The sequence below is a fragment of the Mustela nigripes genome, chromosome 4 (assembly GCF_022355385.1).
Source record: "Mustela nigripes isolate SB6536 chromosome 4, MUSNIG.SB6536, whole genome shotgun sequence".
NCBI classification, from domain to species: domain Eukaryota; kingdom Metazoa; phylum Chordata; class Mammalia; order Carnivora; family Mustelidae; genus Mustela; species Mustela nigripes.
The window spans coordinates 5,222,660-5,243,479 of record NC_081560.1 but is presented as its reverse complement, the minus strand read 5'-3'; the positions used below and the strand labels follow the sequence as shown (position 1 = coordinate 5,243,479).

The 20,820-nt window shown below is 47.3% G+C and overlaps 1 protein-coding gene across 7 annotated transcripts in view; it reads right to left on the bottom strand.

Annotated features, from left to right (window-relative positions):
* Window positions 1-20,820, bottom strand: part of PRKAG2 (protein kinase AMP-activated non-catalytic subunit gamma 2) — a 245,234-nt gene that overhangs the window by 55,482 nt on the left and 168,932 nt on the right. For 2 of the 7 annotated variants that reach the window (XM_059396067.1, XM_059396070.1), the window contains exon 1: window positions 231-321. The exons of 3 other annotated variants lie outside the window; for them this stretch is intronic. The gene's annotated coding sequence lies outside the window, so the exon portion shown is untranslated. Of the gene's footprint in view, window positions 1-230; window positions 322-455; window positions 479-20,820 lie in introns of those variants that run through there. 2 more of the 7 variants (XM_059396068.1, XM_059396071.1) reach the window with 2 other exon arrangements.

Genomic DNA, 20,820 nt, shown 5'->3' with positions numbered 1-20,820 from the left:
CGCGGGGAGGGGCCTCCGGGCGGGCTGCGGGGCGGCGGGGCCCCGGCGGCGTGGGGGGCGGGCGGAGAGGGAACCCCGCGGCCCCGAGCGGGCTGCCCGGCCCCGGCCCGCCCCCGCCCCCGCCCCCGGGGACGCCGGGGGCGCGCGCCGCGGCCGGCGCCGCCGGCCCCCCCCCCCCCCGGGGGGCGCGGCCCGCCCCCCCCCCGGCCCCCGGCGGCCTTGGTACCGACCGGCGGGGAGGAAGCGTGGGAAGAGGACCCCGAGGAGCCCGCGGCCGGCTCGCGCGACGGCGGCTGGGGCGCCCCCCTCCGGCCGCGGCCCTGCTTCCCGCCGCGGCGGCCGGGCGGCCATTAGCGGAGGCCGGCTTTGCCATCCCGCCCGGCCCTCCCGCCCCGCCGCGCGCCGCCGCGCCCCGTGCCCGCCGCCCCCGGCCGGCGCGTCCCCGCGGGCTTCACCTGCGCAGGTGTGGTCTCGGCCGGCGGGGGTGGGGCGAGAGGGGCGCGCCGCCGGTGGGCGGGGCGACGCGGCCGCGAGAGGGGCCGGGGGCCGCGGAGGGGAGAAGGCCCCGCACGCCGGGCCGGGCTGGGCTGGGCTGGGCTGGGCTGGGCTGGGCTGGGGTGGGGGTGGGGGCACTGCTTTCCTTTTTTGGATTTTAGAGCCAACTGCCCATCCTCGTCCCCTATTTAAAAAAGGAAAACGTGTCGTGGATGCACTTGGCAGCTCCCCGTGTGACCCAGCCTTCGTGCGCTCGCTTTCTTCACAGCCGGCTCTACTTCGGGGCAGCCCCGGCCCGGAGCCCACACAAATCTCGGCCTGGCCTGGCCACTCCGGTCACCCTGGATCTTGGGTATCTGAGACTCTCCTATCGGCAGCTCAGGTTGGCGGTCAGGGAGGCTGCCAGGGCCGCCCGGAGAGCAGGGCAGCAGGAGGGGAGACGGGCGCCCGGCTCCCTGAGGCCCTCCGGCGTGACAGCCAATTTCTGCCCCATCCAGGGCGCCCTTTGCTCATGGCGGACTGCAGGGGCCCCAAGGGCGATCAGCTCTCTAGCGCTGATTAGGGCTGTAAAGCACCCCCACCCCCAACACACCCACCCCTTAAAAGGAAGCTAGTTTTATCACTCTTGCAAGCCTGGCCTGGAAGAGGAAGTACCGAAGTCTCCTTTGCATTTCCTTTTTGCTCTGTCATCTCAGTTGGGCCAATCCCTGTCTTAAGCTTCTGCTTAAAAAGGGGTGGGGGGGGGGTAAGGAAAAACAAAAACAAAACAGAAGCCTAGAGCTGTGTCTTCCTTAACAGCAAGAGCTTGAATGCTTTCGCTCTAAGTTCAGGAACAAGGTTCTAGACCTCTTTGCACACTCTTCTTAGTCAACATAGTACGGAAGTTCCAGCCACTGCATTAAGGCAAGAAAGAGAAAGAAAAGGCATACACGTTGCAAAGGAAGAAATTAAACCATCTCTATGTGCAGATGAAATGGTTGTCTTCATAGAAAGTTCAGAGGAAATCTACTGAAAAACAAAACAGAACCAAAAAAACCCCAACTAGAATGAGCGAGTTCAGCAAAGTCATAGGCTACAAGATCAACACACAAAAATTCGTTGCATTTCCATATCCTAGCAATGAACCTGTGCAAAGTGATATTCAAAATGATGCATAATTTATAATCACTGCAAAGGAAATTAAATGTGCAGGTACACACTTAAACCATGTACAAGATCTGTATGTGGAAAATTACAGTATGTGGATGAAATGAAAGAAGACCGAAATAAATGGAGAGACACCCCATGTTTATGTCTTGGAAGACCCAGATTAGTAAAGATGTCAGTTCTCCCCCAGACTGATCTCTGCATTTAATGCAATCCCTACCAAAATCCTAACAAGATTTTCTGTAGAGAAGATGAGCTAATTCTGAAATTTTATACAGAAAGGCATAGGCTGGAGAACAGCTAAAGCAATCTTGAAAAGGAAGAATGAAGAAGTAATCCAGACTTTGTGGTACTGGTAGGGGCACAGACACAAAAGTCAATAGAAACAAATAGGCAACCTAGAAATAGACCCACAAAAATATGTCAAACTGATGTTTGAGGAAGGTGCAGACACAGTGGCATTGGAGCCGAGGTTGGTAGGCAAAAAAATAAACCTCCACATAAGCCTCACATCTTATACAAAAATGAGCTCAAATTGGGTCATGGACTTGAAAATGAAATATAAAACTAACAACTTTCAGAAAAAAAAAATCTGAGGATCTCCTAGGCAAAGGGTACAACTTGATATCAAGAATATGATCCATAAAAGGTAAAATGAACAAACGGAACCTCATTAAAATTAGAAATGTCTGCTCTGTGGCAGACCCTGGAAAAAGGATGAAAAAACAAGAGACAGAGTGGGAGAAAATACTTGTGAAACCACACAGCTGACAAATGCATCAATGCACGTAAAGAGCTTTCAAAACTTGGGGCATCTGGGTGGCTCAGTGGGTTAAAGCCTCTGCCTTCAGCTTGGGTCGTGATCTCAGGGTCCTGGGATCGAGCCCCGCATCAGGCTCTCTGCTCGGCGGGGAGCCTGCTTCCTCCTCTCTCTCTGCCTGCCTCTCTGCCTACTTGGGCTCTCTGTCTGTCAAATAAATAAAAATCTTAAAAAAAAACCCAACAACTCAATAACAGAGAAATAAAAATTAGAATTCGGAATAGGGCAAAAGATATGAAGAGACAGCTCACCGAGAAAGAGGAGTGGCCGTAAGCGCATGAAAAGATGTTCAACAACACCAGCCATTAGGGAAGTTACAGATTAAAACCACAGTATACGGTGGCTACACACCTTTAGAACGGACAAAATAAAAACAGTGACAACACCAAATGCTGGCAAGGATGACAAGAAACCGGATCCTTTCTGCATCACTGTGGGGATGGGAACTCATCATGCCAAAGAGAGAGCACCCACTAGTAGTCACTTCCTGTCACTCCCTTGAGCCCTATTCCCAGCCCTAGGCAACCATTTGCTCTATGTGCTCTCTCTGTAGATGTGCCTGTTCTGGACATTTCATAGACAGGGACTCTCATAATACGCGGTCTTTTAGCTCTAGCTCCTTTCACTCAGCATACTGTTTTCAAGGTTCATCGCCATTGTAACATGCATCAGCATTTCCTTTTTTCTTTTTTTTTTTGCTGAATAATATACCATTGTATGCATACACCACATGTTGCTTTTCCATTCATCGGATGATGGATATATAGCGGTTCTTCCCTTCTGGACTATTGTGAATGCTGCTCTATAAACATTCAAGGACAAGGGTCTGTGCGGACAGATGTTTTCATTCCTCTCGGGTATAGACCCAGGAATGGAATTTCTGGGTCATATGGTAACTCTATATTTAACATTTTGAGAAACTGCCAAACTGTTTTCCACAGGGGCTGCACCTTTTTACATTTTCACTAGCTATGTGTGAGGGTTTCACTGTCTCCCGCACTCTAGTTTTGCAAGATGTTACCATTAGGAGAAACTAGGTAGAGGGCACTCATCTCTTACAACAAACTGTATGTGAATCTACAGTGAGCTCAAAATAAAAAGCTTAATTAAAAAAAAAAAACAACACGGGGGTACATAGTAGAAGTGTCAATCATCCTCATTTTTGAAAAATCGATGTTTAGTTTCTTGCAGTAATTCCAGTATAACTATACAAACAAATCCCTAATTGGTGTTTATTGGGTGCACAATCAATTTCACCTGTAATCTGGATGAGTTGTTTTTTGGGGGGGGACAGGTCAAAATGGGCCATAAATGGAAGTATGTGTGTCTGGAGGCAGTGAGTGTGCAAATGGGTTCTCAGACTACAAAGTCCTGTACCTGTTGCTGTTGAAGTTGGGAGAGAACGGAAATTAAAACAAATTACTGTGAGTTTTTCAGGCTTCAATCCACTTGATCGTGGGTGTGCAGGCGAAGACGGAAATAAAGATTTTATTTATTTCTTTGGGAGAGGGAGAGAGATTGAGAGAGAGAGTGTGAGAGGGGAGAGGCAGAGGGAGAAGCAGACGTCCCGCCGAGCAGGGAGCCTGATGTGGGACTTGATCCCTGGACTCCAGAATCATGACCTGAGCCACAGGCAGACAACGGAGCCACCCGGGTTGTCCCGGGAGATGGAAATAAAAGCGTCCCTGTATTCCAGGTTAGCGAGGCAGAGCTCCCTTCCGTAGCTTGCTTCCACTTCGTGAGCCCTCTCAGGGATGGAACCGCTCTCGGTCATAACACGCCAGGCCCGTTTCAGGAATCCGAGGGTCTGCGGCCAGTCTCCGGCTCGCACAGACGCGGCGACGGGGTCGAACGCGCCACAGATGGTTAGCACACAGTCGAAAGTTGGTGGCCGTCGGTGCCCTTTCACGGTGATATTTTAGGTGAGGTTTTCTTAAAATCTCAACGCCTTATACGCCAGGCTCCACGGGAGCTGTTTCAGGGAGGTGAGGAAGCCAGGAGAGGGAAGAGTTGGGGCAACGCTCTGGATGCCGAGAAGGGGTTTGCCCGTGTGATGCCATCTCCTCTCTCTCGAGAATGAAACTGCCAGATCACGGTAGAGAGGACCCAGGGTTTCCTAGCTGGGCCTCGTGCAGATCACAGTATTTCTACCCGGATTCTGTAGGCTCTGCAGCCGGCCTGGGCGGCCGTCCTCTGCCATAATGGGAGGGAGCAGGAGGCTGGAGTTGAACTTTATGGACCGAATGCCTGACAACCAGGGAGCCATTACCAGTGTGACTTGCCTGTTGGTGAGAAATGCTAAATTATTAAGGTTTGTCTTACATAACTGTGCCTAGGTGTATTCTGGACACCATCGGACAGGAAGACCTATTCAGAAAATGACTGCCAAAAAAGCTTTCCTTGATGCGCTGAGGTCGGATGTGAGTTCACTTTACCTTTTATTTTATCTTAAATAGCTTCTGCAAGAAATAAATCAACCTTAAATACTGGGTAAGTAGCTCCTGAATAATTTAGCATGTGGAAACCTGCAGCTCTGGCGTTCCCGCCCCCCCACCCTCCACCCCCGCTGTCTTCTTGGAACAAAGGCGTCCTCTGTGTGGAAGAGGAGGTAGGAAGGGGAGCCCACCAGTGCCAGGACAGGAGCTGCCTGTTCTGCGACTCGCTCAGCTCTGAGACCAGCTTTGACCCCTCCTCTGCGCGGACCACTTCCAAGCCTCAGTCACAAGCTCCCAGCAAGCCTGAGCTCGGGACTGCTTCCTAGCGCTGTCCTGGAATTTAATTTCGACAATTCAAACTCATCTCTCGCAGGTAGCCCTGAGTCCTCTCCACCGGTCTTCCTGTCCTTGGAGCCTCCCCACCTCCCGACCCAGTCTCCATCTCTGCTGCGATGCTCAGCTGGGCTTCTCCTATCTTGTCTCATCTCTATGCGGGAGGCAGAGTGTTTAAACACACAGCCTTGGGGCGCCTGGGCGGCTCAGTCGTTAAGTGTCTGCCTTCAGCTGGGGTCCTGACCCCAGTCCTGGGGTTAATCCCTGCATCAGGCTCCTCACTCAGCGGGAAGCCCTCTTCTTCCTCTCACTCCCATTGTGTTCCCTCTCTCCCTGTATCTCTCTCTGTCAAACAAAATCTTAAAAAAAAAAAAAAATAAACACACACAGCTTTGTTCCTGTTAGGTCCACCCCACCACCGTTTAGAACCATTCAGTGGCTCTGGGGACCTCTGGGAATGCCCTGTGAGTGCCTCAGCTCAGAGCAGGGCTTGGGTCCTTTCGTTTCTTCGTCTTCTCTTCCCCGTTTTCTCTGCATCCGCCATGCTCAGGCACGGTTCCTACTCAGAGCACTGAGGGTTTGACCATTCTGGCCTCTCCCCGTACTCCTGACACTTGGCTAGTTCTCCCCACTCCTTTAAGAATGAGTCCTAAAGAAGAAGGCTCAGCCTTCACCAGGAAGCCTTTCCTGATTCTTGACCTCTTGTACAGCTCACCTGGTTACCTGCTTCTCTTACCCCACCTATTTCTTTCTGCGAGGCCCTTAACACAAGATTGGGATTTATTTTGCTGTTTCCCCCAATCCCGTCATCTTTGAAGACCGATCATCTTCGTAGCGCCTGTGCCAGGCAGACAGTGGCTGTTCCAAAAATCCCTGAGTGAAGTGAACTATCATTCTTAGCCCAGCAGTTTGAAAACACGGCAGGTAAACAATTGATTTTGTTAGGATGAATGGGTTCGCAGATGATTTCTTTCCATTTACTCATGTTTCTTCTGGACCTCATTCCTATTTACCGATGACCACCGTCGCTTTCCCTTGAGCAATGGAACTGGCATTTAGAAGAGAAAACAAAGCGCCTTTGCTAACAGGCGGTTGCAGCAAATATTTTTATTTTAATAGATTCCGTCCGAGGATGAGCCTCGGCCACAGCACTTCATGTCCTGGTTTGGAAATCGGTGGGGACCTCTGCCAGCTCTGGTCCCCACCCGACAGCTTTAATTTCTGTTAAGTGAAGACAATTGATTTTTATTTTTTTAAAGATTTTGTTTATTTATTTGACAGAGATCACAAGTAGGCAGAGAGGCAAGCAGAGAGAGAGAGGAGGAAGCAGTCTCCCCGCGGAAGCAGAGATCCCGATGCGGGGCTCAATCCCAGGACCCTGATATCATGACCTGAGCCGAAGGCAGAGGCTTTAACCCACTGAGCCACCCAGGCACCCCAACAATTGATTTTTTAAAAGTGGTGTAGAGATTTGGTAAAAACTCAAAAACTTAACGTATTTGACAGTATAACTATTAATTCTTCTGATTGATTTCAATCAGTGTATTTGGGGAAAAGGTTTTGTTCATCTTGATACTTTTCCAAATAATAATGTCAGATGCTACCATATAAATGTAGTTCCTCCCTAACATTTACATACGATTGGCTTTAAAGAGCATCTTTCCACAGTATTTTTTCAGAGTGGTAACTGATCTCTACTGTTAAAGTCAGCCGAAAACCTGGTTCAGACGATCAAATAAGAGATGAAGAAAATGAACTAAGCCCAAAAAGTCCCTTTTGCCTGGATTCTTACCGTTAAATTGTCATCTAAGTTCCCAAAAGTAGACAATGTTAAGATTTTGAAGACGGACATTGAACAAATATTTAGTATCTGTCGCATGCCCGGCACCATGGTAGGCGGGCCACTAAAATATCTGGGAGGGTTAGAAATTCACATCAAAGATAAGCAGAAGGAACCCTACACATACATAGGGTTAGTCTGTAACGCCCCAAGTTCCACTTCTGTGGACCCAAGAGTCAGGGTCTGAAATATGTTTTTCTCTTGCTTTTAGACAAGTAAGCCCAAATTTGTTTTTTATTTTTTGCTAGCCCAAATATTTTATTAGGTTTGTGTTTGACAGGACTTACTGACCGCTAAATATATTTTATTCTCTTGATAATTCTTGTCATCCCATAATACTTTGCAAATAAAAAAAAAAGTATTGCTCAATAAGTTCAATCATCCTTTCAATTTTTAATGCATCAAGCTGTAATTTTGTGCTGGGTTTCTATTACAAAGCAAAACAAAAGGGGGCTCCTGGTTGGCTCAGTCGGTGGAGTGTGCAACTCTTGATCTCCGTGTTGTGAGTTCAAGTCCCACATGGGACAGAGATTACTTAAAAATAAAATCTTAAAAAAAAAAAAAAGTAACACAAAGATCTAAAGTCACAGGAAGGCTTTTTGATGGTTCTCCACTCTTTCCCTTACAATTGGCCTACTCATTAGGCCTTTCCAGAGCAGACCACTGATAATAGTTTTTCAGTCTTTTTTTTTTTTAAGATTTTATTTTTAAAGAAATAAATTTAAATAAGACATAGCGAGAGAGGCAACACAAGCAGAGGGAGTGGAAGAGGGAGAAGCAGGCTTCCTGTGGAGCAGAGAGCCCAATGCAGGGCTCGATCCCAGGACTGATTAACAGACTACTTCCATTTTTTTCTGCTCTGTTCTACGTAAAGTGCTCAGAAGAAAGTGCAGTCGTCAAGTTGAAATCAAAGGGGCCTCTTCACCCTTCTGTTGCCTCTTCTGCCCTTGGCTCTGCAGAATTTGGCGATCTTTATTCACCGTTATTTAGGGTGTTACATCGCTAAATTAGGACTGATGTGAACAGGGGACACAGAGCAGACCAACTGAGTGTAGTTGCAGGGCCTGCTGAAGGCAAACTGAATCCTTTAAGAAAGACAGTGTCTCTTTTTCTATTGATATAATTTACTTACAGGAACTGGGTCCATTTCAAGTGCACAGTACGATAAACCAACGTAAAATCACCACTAGAATCGAGATACAAAGTATTTTTATGGCCCCAGATGTTTCCTCTTGCCCTGTGTGGTTCATTCCTCCTTCCTTCTGCCATCTCAAGGCCATCGGTGGTCTTGGTGTTGTGGCCATAGATATTTTTCAGAATTTCATATGGATGAAAACATTCGGTAAACACTTATTTGCCCCCAGATTATGTCACTCGGCATCAGGAATTTGAGATTCAGTCACCCAGTTGAGCATGACTGTCCTCTGTTCGGCTTGCGGCTGACTAGTGCCCCTTGCATGGTTACACCAAAGTCTGCATTCCCTTGGGGATGCATTTTTGACCATGGTGAACAAAGCTGCTATGAACCAACATGGTCAGATCATTGCATGGACCCAACTCCATTCCTCTTGGGTAAACAGCAAAAAGTAGAATGACTGGGTCATACGGAGGTATATGTTTAACATGACAAACAGCCAGTTTTGCTTATGGGCTGTGTTTTACCTTTCCCCGTGTGATTAACTTTGTTCATTGCACATCCTCATCAAAACTTGGTATGGTCCTTTTGTTTTTCTTTCTTTAACTTTTTTTTTTTTTAGTTATTCTAGTGAGTGCATAATTTTTTCTCCTGGTGGTTTTAATTTACATTTCCTTGAGGCCTAGTGATACCTTTTTATGTGTTTATTGGCCATTCATGTATCTTCTTTAGTGAAGTGAGTATACACATCTTTTACCCCCTTTCTGATTGGATTTCTTTTGCCCAAATTGAGTTCTATGAATGTGGCAGGAGACCCCAGGATGGCCCCTGATGATTCCTATATGTCCCGGGCCTCATGTTCTTGTGCAATTCCCGCTCCCTGAGTGTAAGCTGGACCTAAAGACTTGCTTCCAGTCAACAGAAAAAGCAAAGGTGATGGGATATCAGCTTCCATGATTAGGGCGACAGGAGACTAGGACTTCTGTCTTACTATCAGAGACTCGGTCCCTTGCTGGCTCGCGTGAAGCAGACTACTGCGTTGGAAAGGCCCATGTGGCAAGTCACTGGGGTCTTCTCTTCAAGGAACTGAGTCTTGCCATCAACCACATGAGTTTGGAAATGGATCCTAGCCTAGCGGAGCCTCCAGATCTGACCCTTTGTCTGATACACGTGTTGTGAACATTTTATCCCATTCTGCGCAATGCTTCTTCACATTTCTAACTGTGTCTTTCAGAGAGGAAAATTTTAAAATTTTGATAAGATGCAATCTATCCTTTTATGATTCATCCATTCTGTGTCCTAAGAAATCTTTGCCCTGTCCCCGCCCAAGATTGTGAAGATTTTCTTCAATATTTCCTTCCAGAATTCTTATATCTTGACTTTTATATTCGGGCTCTGATCTGTTTTGCTTTAATTTTTTTTTTATTATGATACGTGGTAAGAGTGAGGTTCATTTCCCCCCATGCTGATATCACTAATTCCACACTGTTCATTGAGAAGGCTTTATGTTCCCCAATGAAAATAAAATTGCTTCAGCATCTTTATCTAAAATCAACCTACTGGGATGCCTGGGTGGCTCAGTCAGTTAAGCCGCTGCCTTCGGCTCCGGTCACGATCCTGGGGTCCTAGAATGGAGTCCCGCATTGCGCTCCTTGTCCAGTGGGGAGCCTGCTTCTCTCTCTGCCTCTGCCTGTGATTCTGCCTACTTGTGCTCTCTCTCTGACAATAAATAAATAAGAAATCTTTAAAAAAAACAAAGATAAAATCAACCTACTACACACTCGGCATCTAACTCTGGCCTCTCCATTCTGTTCAATGATCTGTATCTGTACTTCCGTTGTGATCGCCCTTTCTTGATTATTGTAGCTTTGTGGTTAAGTCTTGAATCATTTTCCTACTTCGTTCTTCATTTAAAAAAACTGCATTGGCTCTTCTAAGCCCTCTGTATTTCCACATACACTTCAGAACAACAGGAAGTCTCCTGGAATTTTGGTTGGGATCGCTTTTGATCTATTGGTCAATTTGGGAAGAATTCACCTCCTCACAAGGCCAGGCCTTCCAGTTCAGGACCATGTGAGACTTTCCCTTCCTTTGTGTCTTTAATCTCTCTAAGTCATCTTCTGTGGGTTTCAGCATAGAGGTCCTACCTATCTTTTACTAAATTTATTCCTTAGTATCTTATGGGATTTTTCTAATGCTTTTGGAAATGAAATCGTTTTTCAAATTTCCTAATTTTCTGCTAGCATATAAAGATATCATTGATATGTGCATATTACCTTTGTACCCTGGGACATTGATAAACTTACTTGTAAGTTCTAGTGGCTGTTTTGTCGATTCACTTGGGATTTTCCACCAAAGCAGTCATGTCATCTAGTGCCTCTTACCTTTAGTTCTTTATGTTGTACTTCTGTGATACGGTCTAATTCTACCTATTCTTTTTTTATTTTTTAAAGAGTTTATTTATTTATCTGATGGGGGGGGGGAACACAAGCAAGGGGAGTGTAAGAAGGAGAAACAGGCTCCCTGCCGAGCAGGGACCCCGATGCGGAACCCGATCCCAGGACAGGGTCATGCTCTGAGCTGAAGGCAGACGCTTAACTGACTGAGCCACCCAGGTGCCCCTAAGTCTCAACCTTTTCTTCTATGTTTAATGTCTTACATGTCCACTCTGATTCTTAGCTAAATGTGTCATTTTATTTATTCCTTGATTCAGAAGACATAGTATTTCTCATACTCTACAGGACGTTACATATGTGACTATGAATTATGTATGAATGTTATGTAATTACGGATTACATAAGTAAGAGTACACGTGTGTATATGGGCATGAATAGATACGCTAGTAGTCCCCACTTTACCCTCAGCTGCGTACCCCTATTAGCACAGCGCACCCTCCGAGTGTGGCAGATTGTTCCGTGCTGTGCGGGACACTGCTGGCTGCCTGACTGCATGCACTCTCCTACCACCTTCTTTCCTAGAATAAGCCCCGAATTTCACCACAGTACACACGCTTTCCTTACACGAGTCTCAATGGTGACGATCCTTCTTCCTGTCCCAGGGTAAAGAGAAGGGCTTCCGGCTGAAGATAGTGGCCCCCCCACCTGGCACGCATGACCCCGCCCCACCCCATTCTTGCCACTGCGGCACGTGGCCCTGTCTACGAGGGAGGACCAGCCCTCAGCTGAAGCCACAGCCGAGAAAGAGCTTGGGTCTCGGTCACATCACCGAGCAGGCCTGTATCTCACCCTGCCTGCGGCCTTTCCTACTTCTGCAGCTGTAGCACGAGGCAGCAGATGTCATTCTAGCTGCTCTGACTTGGAGTTTTCTGGTACTTTACAGCCCAAAACATCCTACATGACACTTGGGAATTACATCACATCTAGCCCTGCCCTCAGTGGGTAATAGGCTAATTGGGTGGAGGTTTTAGCCCAATTGTGAAAACTGTATTTCTGTCAAAAATTACAAAGCAGGGGCACCTGGATGGCTCAGTTCATTAAGCGTCCGACCCTTAATTTCAGCTCAGGTCACGATCTCAGGGTGGTGAGATGGAGCCTCTCGTGGGACTCCACGCTCAGTGGGGAGTCTGCTTGACATTCTCTCTCTCCTTCTGCCCCTCCCCCAGCTCGCACGTGTGCACACGCACTCTCTCTCTAAAATAAATAAATCTTTAAAAAAAATTACCAAGCAGTTTAAGTAAAAAAGAAAACCATACAAAAAACAACCAACTCTAGCAACAACACAGTGTATGCAAATGCTAAGGAACGTTTGGACAGGCTAGACTTCTCTTAGGAGACGCATGGAGGCACACTGGAAGGAAGCGAGGGGACTCCACTTCAGAGGAAAAGCTCTAAAGGCAAAGACACTTGCAGGACACAGCCGGGAATGGCTTTCTCGGAGAGCGGAGTGTTCTTGCAGAGAAATTAAGGACAGATCCGCGGAGACGCCTGGGAGCTAAGACGATGGAATTAGATTTCATGTGGTAGGATTCTAGGGGCGAATGTAATCTTCCCTGACTGTTCGGACAATATCAAAAGATCTTAATACCCACATCGAGTGGAAAGGGAAAGATATGGGAGCGCCTGGAACCAAGAATGTTTACGATGCTTTTACAATGAAAGTAAAAATCAAGCAAGCTACGCAGAGAAGTATCGCAGAGATTTAAGAAGAGTTTGGACTTGATATTTCCGTGGGTCAGGAGGTAAATAGAAGAGACTAGGATGTTGGAGAAAATTGACAGGATGAGCCAGTTCGAGGTAAGAAGAAAGGAGAAATGCTGGGGTAAACCAGCGAATTTCCGATGTCGATCAGGCATCCATGAAGTACCTTTGGTAGGTTACTAGGGTCGCCGTGAGTATGAATGGAGTGGGCAGTGGGTGCCATGTTGGGTGAGAGCAGCAGGGTCTGGGTTCTTCAGCTTTACTTCCCAAATTCCAGTCAGGTGCCATTTTGTCATACTATGACACAACCCGTACAGTTTACTCAAAATTGATTTAAAAAAATTAATCTTTAGGCAACAATACCAGGAAATCGTCAGTTTGGGTGTTCTAAATATATATTTTTTCCAGATACACAAATATATAGCTATTAAAATGTTCTTCCTTCTATCACCTAAAATCATCTTGCGTACCCTAGTGGTAGTCATCCTACCCTTTGGGAAAACTGTTCTAGGAGAACAAGAGAAGTCAGCACCGAGGGCCAGAATTCCAGGGGTGGCATCCACATGGGCAAAGTGGGGGACTTTCAATGAGGAGACAGAGTCCTCTCAAGGAAGCAAGAAGACAAGTCAAGAGACCCAAAGAGAAGAGCACTTGCATTTGAAAAGAGATTGCCCCTTGTCACTCAGCACGAGCACATCTACTATAAATGGAATATTGGAAACCAGCCTGTAAGGAACCTAGTCTAAACCAGTGGTACAAAAACCACAGAGTGTGACCCACTCCTGGGTAATGAATATAGTTTAATGGGTCAGGAGTAGCTTGGTTTAAAACGAAGCATCATTGGGACGCCTGGGTGGCTCAGTTGGTTGAGTGTCTGTGTCTAGCTTAGGTCATGATCCTGGGGTCTTGGGATCAAGTCTGGCATTGGACTCCCTGCTCAGCGGGGAGTCTGTTTCTCCTCTGCCTGATGCTCTCCCGTTTGTGCACACACACTCTCTCCCTCTGACAAACAATGAATTAAATCTTTAAAAAAAATAAAGGAGCTACTATAGACATATCAATTGGCATTGAGGGGGATCATTGTTTCAAGAAAGCCGAGGGTATGCATGAGGGTAGTGGGTGAAGATTTCTTCTTATTGTAATTTTTGGTCATAAAGTAGATAATAAAGGAAGATGGTGTATAACTCCTAATGAACCTGGGTTGGAAGATTTAGTCATATGTGGGAGACACGAGTCACAGGAAGTGTTGTTTGTCACTAAACACGATCAAATTTCCCCTCCCCACAGAGTAGCCAGTGTCTACAAGGACTATGTTCAGCCTGAGGGAAAAATGATTTCCAATCATTCATTTTTAAGACACATTAGTGTGAAAAATGAGTCTAACCAAACTCTTTGGACATGTCAGTTGGCACTTTTTTAAGGTGTATCTAAAGGTAAATTTTAAAGGTAAAGGGAAATTTAAAGGTAAAAAACCTTTTTAAAGGTACCTTTACCATATATATATATATATATATAAAAAACATATATATAAATATATGTTATATTATTATAATACATAACTTAATATATATATAAAATATATACATTTTAAAGGCACCTCGCCTACATATATAGTCTACACATCTGAGAGGAAACATGTACGCATGTGCACACACACACACACACACACACGGGAGTGGTAAAGAATATAGGCAACAGCATTTCTATTTTTTTTCAAACATGAACAATTTTAAGGACGAATGGTAATGGCTTATGCAACACAGGTAGTTAAGAACACTTTCCCTCCAGGGAGTGGCTTGCGTGTTGAGATTAGGACCAAACAGGGGACAAGGATATGGTCCTAAATCCCATGAGGCTCCTCAGTCCCGGTCTCCGTCAGTGCTATTCTGAGCGACGGAGGGGCTGCAGCAATGCCTTTTAACAGCCTCTGAGGTATACTGGTGGTTTCCAAAGCGTGGTCAGGGGACCCCTTGGGGGTGGGGTTGTCCCTGCAACCTTTCCAGGGAGTCTACAAGGTCAAAACCTCTCACGATAACACGAAGGCAATTATCTGCTGGTTCCCTCCACACTGCCTGGGCCCCATCGATGTCTGTGCCCTGGAAAACTCCAGAACCTCATCCCACACCGAGCCTCTGGCAAATGACATTCACCTTCCACTGTGGGGAAAATAAGCCAGTTTCACTTCAGAGCATCCTTGAGGGCGCAGTAAAATTTATTTATTTTAGGGGGACCTGGGTGGCTCAGTCAGTTAAGCGTCCCACTCTTGGTTCTGGCTCAGGTCATGATCTCAGCGTGCTGAGATCGAGTGGGCCCTGTGCTGGGCACGGAGCCTGCTTCAGATTCTCTCTCTCCCTCTCTCTGTGCCTCTCCCCTCCCTACCTCTCTCCGCGTCTTCAACCAAAGTTCTTACTCATTTTATGGAATCTCAACACTTCAACACGTGTCCTTTTAATATCCTGTGTGAAGAAACAAGCAGGCATATCTACAGTACTCCTGTTACAAGCTGCAAAATGATGGTTTTCTTGAGGAAAAGTATGTGTGGGGCTGAGCTGCCTTTTAAATGAGACATTGAAAAATGGACAAACTGTGGTTTCTCAGACTGGGGTGTTTGGCAGACATTTTTTTCCAAAATGAACAAAGGGAGCCTGTCACTTCGAGGCAAACAACTGACCATATTTGTTGCCAACAATGCAATGTTTTCAAGCAAAAGCCAGAATTTTGGAAAAGCCGTGTCTGTCATAATGAGCTTGACAGTTTCCCAATCCTTCAAGACTTCTCAGAAGGAGATCGGTGGTGTTATTAATAAAGGTGATTTTGTTTTTTGAATACTGTGCAATGAAATGTGTCGACATCTGCATGAGTCAGCGACCCAGTATTTTCCAAAGGACCAGTTGAGGATATTACAGAATCATGCATGAAGTAAACATCCAGTCTCAGTGCAGGAGAGGTTGGTAGATATTAATGTAATAGAAGAGATTTTGTTATGGAGGCTGGGAAGCTTCATTAACAAGGCTCCAGATTCCACACTGCAACTAACCTTTTAAGAAACTACTACTTGTCCAGAAGACAATCCACAGTTTTCTGAAGAGGCTATTAAAATACTTGTCTCTTGGTATGCCCGGGTGGCTCAGTCGGCTGGGCGTCTGCCTTCGGCTCAGGTCATGATCTTGGAGGCCCTGGATCGAGCCCTGCATCAGGCTCCCAGCTCAGCGGGGAGTCTGCTTCTCCCTCTGCACCTCCCCCTGCTTACATGTGCTCTCTCTCAAATAAGTAAGTAAAAATTATTTAAAAAATAAAATAAAATACTCCTCTCTTTTCCAACCATGTAGCTGTTTGAGGCTGAAATTTTGTCACATACTTCATCCCAAACAATATCTATATACAGCAACAGAATGAGTGCAGAAGCCGACAGGAGAGCCCCACTCTGCTTTCTCCCAGGCCTCAAAAAGATTTGCAATCACGTAAAGCAATGCCAGCCTTCCAGTTTTTTTGTTTTGTTTTGTTTTGTTTTTGGATGAAATATATCCTTGGTAATATGTCACGAGTTTAATATTGATATTTTATTTTATTTTTTTTTTTTATTTTTTTTTTTTTTAAAGATTTTATTTATTAATTTGACAGAGAGAAATCACAAGTAGACGGAGAGGCAGCCAGAGAGAGAGGGAAGCAGGCTCTCCGCTGAGCAGAGAGCCCGATGCGGGACTCGATCCCAGGACCCTGAGATCATGACCTGAGCTGAAGGCAGCGGCTTAACCCACTGAGCCACCCAGGCGCCCTAATATTGATATTTTAGATCAACTAATACATATTTTCAAATTTCTCAGTTTTAATTTTTTTAAAAAGATTTTATTTATTTATCTGAGAGAGAGTGTGCATGAGTTGGGGAAGGGGCAGAGGCAGAGGGACAAGCAGACTCCAGGGTGGGCAGGAAGCCCCATGTGGGACTCGATTCCAGGACCTCGGGATCCTGACCTGAGCCGAAGGCAGACCCTGAGCCACCCAGCGTCCTCAGTTTTAATTTTTAATATGGTAAAAGTTAATCGATGAGACCCACACAAATAAAATCCCCGTGGGTCCTCACTACTCATCCGTGGGAAAGGGTCTTGACAGCCACATGTTCGAGAATAGCAGACTGACCCCGGGCAGCCCAGCCTAGGGCTCAGACATAACCCCTGCCCATAATACCCGTTTCATCGTCTTCTCGGGAGTTAGAGGCCTTCGCTTGTTAGGCAGCATTTCCTTCTGTTTTTACTGAGACGCTGACTCTGATTATTGACCCGTCACCACCGGAGCGCCCAGCACGGCCACTGTCCAAAGTCGCGGCCCCGTCTACGAACCCCCGAGCCCCATCCTTTCCATCCCACTCACATCACGCGTGATTATTTTTCAAACGACTATGAAGTTGGCTTCTTGAAAAAATAGAAGACATTAGCTTTCGGCCTAAATGCTTTTCACTGTCCGTAGTTTACAGGGCGAGGCGCGCTCAGCGGCTGCGGTGTGGACCCTGCTCGCGCGTCATCAGCTCTGCCTCCTGTGCCGCAGGTCAAGGTGACCACTCAGTGCCGCGCCCCCCCCCCCCCCCCCCCCCCCCGCCGCACCCGCCCCAACCGTCCACACGCAGCCATCTGCCTGTCATGTTGTGTCAACATTCAGGGTTTCCCACTGTCACGACTGCAAACACTGTGCCCCTCGGAGCCAAGCTGCGTCCTGTGCTATGTCCACCTTCCTTGACGTGCGATTTACTGCTTTCTGGGGGTTAAATTTTCAAAGTGTCTATCACGAAATCATTGCCAAACTCAGCCGAAGCCAGAACTCTTCTCTCAGTGTGATGTGACACAGAAGGTGATCTGCAGGTTTTGTCCTTTGCTTGGAGACACTGTCCCAGGCTTTCGAGGCTGGACAGGCCATCTGGACCCGCCACGTGGTGGTCCCACGGCCTCTCCCTCCCGCATCCGTCTGGGCGTCTTTCCCGATGCCTGGGTCTTAACTTCCACCCTTATGGCGAGGGACCAGATGCTCCAGGAACGTCCCCAGGAAAGGAACGGGGAGGGGCGTGCCGTATTTGAGAACTCGCAGGTCTGAGAAGGGCTCTCAATTTCACATCCTGCCGACGTCCCAACTTCGGAATCATCTGCCCTCCATTTCGAAAGCCCTGCTCCGTGCGCGGCCTTTTAGCCTCCGCTGTTCTGAAGGCTGCTCCGTTCTGATTCCCAGTCTCTCCCTCCTTCTCAGTAAACGATTTCTGCCTCCTTGAACTCTTCCTTATCCCTGATGCTCTGAAGTGTCATGATGCTGCGTCTTGGTGTAGGTCTTTTTTCTCTCCCTTGCCCCTCACTCTGCTCTCTTTGTCCTGTGCTGCCCATCGTTCTGTTTTGCGTCTGGAAACTCCTGCCCCTCACTGGCTCTCCTCTAAGTCTTCTTCTGTCTTTCTTGTTCTGCTCTGGACTCAGTAGCATCTAGAGGCTGAGCCCCCTGGACTGATGCCCACGTGCCCTTCCTTTATTCCTTTTCTTCCCTCCCCTCCCCTCCCCCCTCTCCCCTCCTTCCTTACATCAATTTTCCTCTTTGCCTTTGGGTTTACTTTCCAGGAGACGGGCTCAATTGTATCGTCCAGTGCATTTGTGTATATATGTGTACCCGTTTGCATGGTTTTACTTTCTCAGAATCCTTGCTCTTTGAGTACCCCTTTTCAGTTTTTAGAGACCCCTCCTCCTTTTTTTGCTTTCTCGGATGTTCTTATTTTCAGTTTGCATCTCTGTCTTTCCTAATAGAGTTTCCCCTACGCCTGGTTTTCTTTGGCTGCCTATTTAAAGGCAGGCCCTTAGAAGCTAGGTTAGGAGGTCTACACGTGCAGATGGGAGTCGAAGACAGGTGGGCTTCGCCACAGTGACATGGAAGTGGGAAGCTGAAGGTTTCAGGGTCTGCAGATCCTTTCTCTAAAGAGAAATCCTCCTTCCCTGCATGGCTGGGTGCTCGTGAGAAAAGCTAGCTAAGAGTATTCTGGAAGCCAAGCAGGGATTCAGGGAGGCTCATTAGTCCAAGTAGGGGCTTTTACTTAATCCCTATTTTTGGAACCGATCTTCCATGAGCAAGTCTTCTTGTGAGGGCAAGCATCTGGGATTTCTGTATATTAACTTTCAAACAAACTGGCAGCCTCGTCTTCAGAGACAACCAGTGCCTTCGAGCCAGAGTCCCCACGCTCCCATTTCATTTGAAAGTGAGTTTTTCAAGAGGAGCAATAATTAAAAATAGAGGCATTCATCAAAAGAAGCCTTTAAATATAGCAATGAAGTCTTTATGGAAGCAAAAGAAAGCCAGTAAAGGACTGTCGACAGGATCACAAGAGCCGCACTGTGTGGCTATAAATATCCAAAACGTCTTGAGGTTACCTGCTTGTATATCGAAGGCCTTAGCTGGCACATTTTTATTGTCTGGCTTTTAAAACCTGTGGCTTAGTCACAGTATTCTCTGCAGTTTTAGAACTCTCCGAAAGGGCATGCAACTAGAAAATGTGCATTGTTTTCTTCGAATGGCCCTAAATAGTGTTCAGAGTTTCGTTGTTGTTGTTGTTGTTAAGCAATCAATTACAAGATTTATTTTAAAAAAGCTTCGTGATCCCCAGCAACTCGGGGCCTTCCCTCTCCTCTTCCTCCTGGAACCTACAGCAGCAACCAGTCACGGAGTCCTGGGGCCTGCTGTTGGGTCGGTAGTGAGGGCTCCTTGCGCATGAGGCCACCCAGGCTCGGGAGCGGCCAGGAGAGCAGGGGGGCAAGGAGGCAGCATGTGGCAGTTCAGATTTTCAAAGCAGAACAATTATCCAGAGCTGCAGGAAGGCCAGCCACTTGCGGTGTCTGGAGTGTGAAGGGGCAGGTTGCCGAGACTTGCCATTTTTCTCCCAAACTTCATCCTGGGTCTGATGTTTGCGAGTGAGCATACGGGAGGCAGGAAATGCAGACAGGCAGGGGAGGAGGAAGAGAAGCATCAAGAAGCTCCAGGTCTGGTCCTGTTGTTGTGAATTCACTAGTGAAAATGAAATTATTCCCAAATTTCACCTGAGGAGAGTCACCTGAATTATCAATATTACTCAAAAAATACGTGAACCGGTGGTTATGTTTTTGTTTTTCTCCTTCTGGGTTGTCTCCATGGACAGTCTTCAGGAGAGAACAGCAAGAACAGTCTTATACTCATAAAGGGGCCCAAGTAAGAGAAATTAGAGTGCGGGTCTCCGGGCAGCCTCACACCACCGTTTGGGAGAGCACCAGGCCCACGAGCACACCACCAGGCATCGCTCTCCCTGGCTTCTTCTTAAAAAGGACCCATTAGTGCCTCGCTGATGCTTCCTAGGACCTATGAGCCATGAGCCGTTGTCAGAGAACTCTCCCCACAGCTGCACCCAAACACGAGTCACCTTGAACAGAATGTGTGCAAAACAGCTCTCTGGGGGAGAAGTCCACAGGCCTCACAGCAGAGCGGCCCCTCTTGGCCCAGAACTTACTCTCTGAGCGGCAGGTCAGCACGGGGACGGAGTGTGGGCTCCGGAGTGGAGTGCCTGGGCCTAATCCTGGCTCTCTCACTCAGACATGGTACGGCTCTCTAGCACCGGGTGCCCTGCCCAGCCTTTTGCCCAGAACAAAAGGAAAACACGGGACCCCTTGCTCAAAAATGAAGAATTTCAGGATGACAATAGATAGAGCTTTAAAGCAAGAGGGGGTCCTTGTAAGCACAGGGCAATTGCAGAGGTCACACGCCCATGGAGCTGGCTGCCTCGGTGTCCCCACCTGAACAATGGGGGTCACACAGGACCTACCTCATAGGGCTGTGAGGGATATGTGAGCTACAAAGCACTTACAGCAGCATTCAGCCAGAGCTCAAGACATTATTATCACACGCCCACAGAGCCTCGACTTTAAGTCACACCATCTTGAACGTACTCTCCAAATCTGGCGAAAACCCAGCCAGCTGGTTCTCTGTGATTATGGTGACAGACAGACAAACCCAGTTTTATAAATCTGATTAACAGCAATCTGGCGGAGGGTGCTATGCTTTTTCAACCCTGGGACTTTTATCAGGGAATAAAGTCCGATGACCAAAAACCCAGGCTTACCCGGAAGCCCGAGTAGCACCATATTGGGCCTCGCTTTTGTGGATAAGCTAAAAAAAACCCACTAAGCACATCCTTATTTATCGTGGCCATGGAGAAACACACACGTTGTCTGATGAGTCAAGAGAAACTGGAAATAACTCAAAGTTTAAAACAGATGACCCTACCAGATCTGCCTCCCGACCGTGTAAGAAGACACAGCTTGGTCCACAGGCGATGATCTTAGTCCAGCAACATACTGGGCCAAGCATGAGTCTCTGGAAAGCTAGGATCCGTGACTTAGGGTCTGAGGGAGGGGACGCCATGTCTCGCAAAACATGTGTGAATCAAGCGGGCACCCACCTTCTCTTTCATTGTC